Source organism: Solanum lycopersicum, chromosome 6, assembly GCF_036512215.1.
Source record: "Solanum lycopersicum chromosome 6, SLM_r2.1".
NCBI lineage: Eukaryota > Viridiplantae > Streptophyta > Magnoliopsida > Solanales > Solanaceae > Solanum > Solanum lycopersicum.
The window spans coordinates 22134457-22140030 of record NC_090805.1 but is presented as its reverse complement, the minus strand read 5'-3'; positions in this window follow the sequence as shown (position 1 = coordinate 22140030).

Below are 5574 nucleotides of genomic sequence, written 5' to 3'. Positions count from 1 at the left end.
GACTAATGCGTATGCTATGCTTATGGTGGTGATTTAGGCTAGACGTCATATTTAGTACATCTTTTTACTAACACATACTTTTGTATACATTTCTTATTCAAATGTATGGTCCGTCTATATTGGATCTCATCCCTGTGGCTAGGATCGTAGTAGAGCAAGACTTGAAGATTAGTGAGTCCTCATAGCATTCGAGAATTTGACCATAATTTCTTATGTCTTTTATTTTATATTTTGAATTATTTTATTGGTTGTTTCCAAAAGAGTTCCACATAGTAGATGGTTTGAAACAAGTGTAATATACATCAACATATTTTATAAAGACTTTTATTATGTTGAAATTGATTTAAATTTTAACTGAATTGTATTATCATATATTATGAAAGTTAAGTTAGCTTTTATGAGGCCTCTCGTGGTCTTGTCCAGAATGTTGCACCTAGGGTGTACCCATGAGTTATGAAAAACTTGTATTGGAGGACAAGAGTTATAGTGATTTTAGGATGTTTCAAAACTACATGTAATAGGTCTGGTTCATTAGTGTGAAGTGGGCTCGATTTATGAATGAGAGGCTACAAGTTTCTATGGAAACTTCACTTCATCATTACTCTAAGTTTCTCATATGAATAGCCACCTCCACTCCCTCCTTGACAGTTTTGGTTGGGAACCTATCCTTGCACCCCATGGAAGAATCTTTATTATAGAACCTCTTCTTAGACTTAAGTTGACTTGGTTCATCCGACCTAGCCCTCCACCCATCTCTACTCATATTCCAAAGTTTTGAATACTCAATTTGTTAATCGTACACCATGATCCTAAAGATATCCATATCATGATGGAGCATTGACGTACAACACTCTTCTTCAACCAAACTAGAAATCCCCATCACAATCTTATTCATTCTAGCCCTAGAGTTGGATACCAAGGTTGGGACATACTTAGAGAGTTTGGTGAGTTTGAGAAAAAAATCCTTCACACTCATCCCCCCTTGACGAAGGTTCATGAATTCCACTAACTTCTTTTACTTCAATTCTTAAGGGAGAGAACCTATCAAGAAAGTTCATCTTAAACACTTCCCAATCTATCAGACCCGCCATTACGAGTCTCTCATCCCTCCATTGCTCAAACCACACTTGAGCCACATCCTTTAGTTGATAAGGGGATAGTTCTGCTTTCTCTCTAGGAGTCACACCCATATAATACACCACCTTAAACATCTCATCTATGAAGTCTTGTTGGTCCTCATGCACCTTAGTGCTATGGAATGTAAGAGGATTTATCCTCATCAAACCTCGGATTCTAGAAGCGAGATTACTTGGGTTAGGTTTAGGGGAAACTATTAGGTTAGCTTGGTCCACTACATGATTTGTGACGACTTGAGCTTGAATCGTCATGAGTTGGGTCAAAGACTGAAAAGCAGTGCTTATCTATGCATTAGACTTATCCCCTTCAACATTTCGAGCTTGAGGACATTGGGGAACTTGAGGTACTTGAAGGGAAACCTATTCATTCACATTCTATTGATTAGATATAGGGACTTGCTCACCCGTGGGATGAAGTCTCTCATTAACTACTCCTCCATCCTCTATTCTTGTGGGTGGCCTCCTCATATTCATATCCTATAAATACAAGATAAGAGATTGAGAAAAGACACATATTGAATGCAACTCTATAGAACGACAGTAGAGTGATGAAGAAAGTGAAATTTCTATCATCCTATAGCCTCTCGGTGGTAGATGTGTCACGACTCACACCGATGAACAAGACTCTACTAGATGTGGCTTGTGAGACTTTGGACTTTTAAGACTATCTTCCCAAAAACTTATGCTCTGATATCAAGTTTGTAACAACCCATGAGCACCCCCATGTCGTCACACGGTGTACTCGTCCTCTCTCAGGTCTTGTACAAGCCTCTTAGCTTCCATTCATTACATTGGTATGAAAAGTAGTGCAAAATTGAAACTTTTCACAACATAACTGATAAGAAACTCTTTTATAAACTAAGAAACAAGTCTCATCATCACTAGCCAACTTAGACACATCTTAAAATCATTAGGTCATGACCCTTTACATTGAAAGAAACGTATTGCGTCTTATACATACTCTTTAAACAAAAAACCTAAAAGAAACATAGTTCATATCCTTGAATATATGGGGACATACCAATCTTGAGAGGATTCTACTTCCCAAGATTCACCTTCTAAGAACCTTCACTTGCCTTCCACCTATACTTTTGAAAATAAAGAAGAGTATGGAGTTAGTACAAACATTGTACTAAGTATGATATTATGCAAAAACATGCTAAAGAGGACATTTTAGTTGAAACATACTTTTCATGCTATTTTGGTAAAACCTTCATGAATTCAAATTTACAAAGTATCATACAAGTCATATTTCCATGAACTTCCATATTTAGTCATATTCATTATTGAATCCATTTATTATTTAGACCTTATTATCCCAAGTTATCGTAAAGTTCACCTAGGTAACAAATGAACATACCACCCATACAACCTCTTCATTACACCCCTAAGTAATCCTTAAGACTACCAAAGATAAGCATGCTTCTTTTCAAATCAAAAAGTAAACATTCATTACTAAAGATACTAGAGGAAACATACAAGCATTTAAGAATTTCACATAAAGACCATACTCCAAGACAACCCAAAAGTTACACTAGTGCAATGTGAAAGTAGCAACCCATACTACTACTTACACTTCATGCTCCTTATAAATCACCCTAGACTAGGCACATCACATTCATCAGTTACAAAAACTCCATCAAAATTAGACAAATCAACAAGTACAATAAACATACTTTATTAACATCAAATCATAACCAATTCATATATTTTCATACATGTTCAGATAAGGACACACCAAGAATCCCTCCATATGTCTACTCATGCAATGGATATATGGCGTCCCATTCCACCACATACCCTAAATAGTACACCCTTAGGAAGACGTAGTTCAATACATTCATTTGTGAGGGCTAGCTTTAACTAACATAGAAAATGAGATCTAGACATGGAATCATGTTATTAACCCCTACTATATGAGGGATCCCCACTTGACTAAGGTGGGGTCAGTGTCTTAGCCTTTACATATATCCCCAATAGCTAAACCTATGTGGGCGCATAATTAAGGGATAAGGAGATTGCTCCTAAATACTACATCTAAATTAATGAAGAGCACTGATATCAAGAGGTACATTAGATACAACATCTCTACTAACAAGAGTATCCTCCCCTTCTTCAAATACTCTCGGTTCGAAGCATAAATCCCCACGGAGTTCTAGACATTTGTAAGGACCCCAAAATGAACTAGGTGAATCTAGATCCTAACATGAGTGTCATGAGTTTATAGGATCTTAAAATGACTAATAATAATTTTTTGAGGCGGTATATGAAGTTTGGAAGAGTTTGGAGGTCAAACATCAAAAACGTCCGTAAGCTACTCTAAATTGAACTAGTGTGTCTTAGCTTTTTGTAGCGGAGTTTTGGGGTACGCAATGGAGGTGAAATTGAGTGTAGATGGTTCCTACACATACAATTTCATATAAAGGGTCAAACCATTCGTGTACGACGTCCGAGGGATCACCCTAAGTGTCCTAAAAGAGGACCCAAATGTTGGCCAAGAAAGCTGCCAGGCAGCCAAGATAAGGAGGTTGCTGCGCGATGCGCAACTTGCACTCAAGGGGCAAATTTTGCACTTTGATGAAGGAAAATAACTATCCATTCAGTATTAAATTATTTTCCTAAACCAAAAATTAGAATTGACCCTGCAACACGCAGTGAACACCCAAATTTGGTCGCGCTGATTTTAAATCAAATTAGAATTGGTTAAATGGTCCAATGGTTGCAGGGGTCTTTTTCGCACTTAAGGTATTATTTATTGGTTTATATATTATGGGTTTGAAGTGTATTTAAGAAGTACAATATCCATTTAGGATCTTGACTCCAAATCAAAACCTCTCCCTCTCCAAAACACTTTCAGGAAGTTAACACCGTTGAAGAAAAAAGAGAAATTGGGGGCTGTTCTTAACATTTGTAAGGACCCCAAAATGAACTAGGTGAATATAGATCCTAACATGAGTGTCATGAGTTTATAGGATCTTAAAATGACTAATAATAATTTTTTGAGGCGGTATATGAAGTTTGGAAGAGCTTGGAGGTCAAACATCAAAAACGTCCGTAAGCTACTCTAAATTGAACTAGTGTGTCTTAGCTTTTTGTAGCGGAGTTTTGGGGTACGCAATGGAGGTGAAATTGAGTGTAGATGGTTCCTACACATACAATTTCATATAAAGGGTCAAACCATTCGTGTACAACGTCCGAGGGATCACCCTAAGTGTCCCAAAAGAGGACCCAAATGTTGGCCAAGAAAGCTGCCAGGCAGCCAAGATAAGGAGGTTGCTGCGCGATGCGCAACTTGCACTCAAGGGGCAAATTTTGCACTTTGATGCAGGAAAATAACTATCCATTCAGTATTAAATTATTTTCCTAAACCAAAAATTAGAATTGACCCTGCGACACGCAGTGAACACCCAAATTTGGTCGCGCTGATTTTAAATCAAATTAGAATTGGTTAAATGGTCCAATGGTTGCAGGGGTCTTTTTGGCACTTAAGGTATTATTTATTGGTTTATATATTATGGGTTTGAAGTGTATTTAAGAAGTACAATATCCATTTAGGATCTTGACTCCAAATCAAAACCTCTCCCTCTCCAAAACACTTTCAAGAAGTTAACACCGTTGAAGAAAAAAGAGAAATTGGGGGCTGTTCTTAGGACGAATTCACCAAGGTTTTAAGATGGGTTTAAGTCTCTAATCTAAGGTATTCGAAGTTTATTCATCAATGTATTCTTAAATTCATAGATTCCCCTAATTATTCCTCAATTGTGAATCCAAAGAACCCCAATCTAGAGAGGGTTGTTATTGCATTGTGGGTAAGACTTGATTATCATCCCAATCTAGTGGGTAGCATTCTATTATGTTAGTATTATTATTATGTGATATTTTCTTGAGGTTTACATGGTGAGTTGCAGTAATTGATGTTGAAGGTAATCATGATGACTTTAGGTCATTACAGGCAAGATTAAGGTTCTAAGTTGATCTTATTTATTCTATTGCATTATATGCTAATTGATAATGATTGAATAACCTAGATATGAATTAAAATAGGCTTAATTGATCTAGGTTGGTCTTGACTTGTAAAGATTGAATTGAAACTATGTGATCATATCTGCCTAGACTTACCTTCTAATGACCAAATTTAAAGAAGTAAGCATGAAACTAAACATAGATAATAATGAATTAAAGGTAGTAGTCGATTATGAGGTGTTAGACATTGATGCTAGGGCTTTGAGGGTAAAGTTATTATGAAGAAATTATAATGAGGTTTTATTCTACACTTAGACATGAACATGATAGGGGAAACATGTTCTCTCACACAGATGAATTCTAGGTTAACCTTAGAACGTAAAATGAATCAAGACTAGATGAACTAGACTAGCTTGAAGATGAATTGTATGATCACTTCTTGTGTAATATACTTGGTGAGACAAGACCAAGGCAT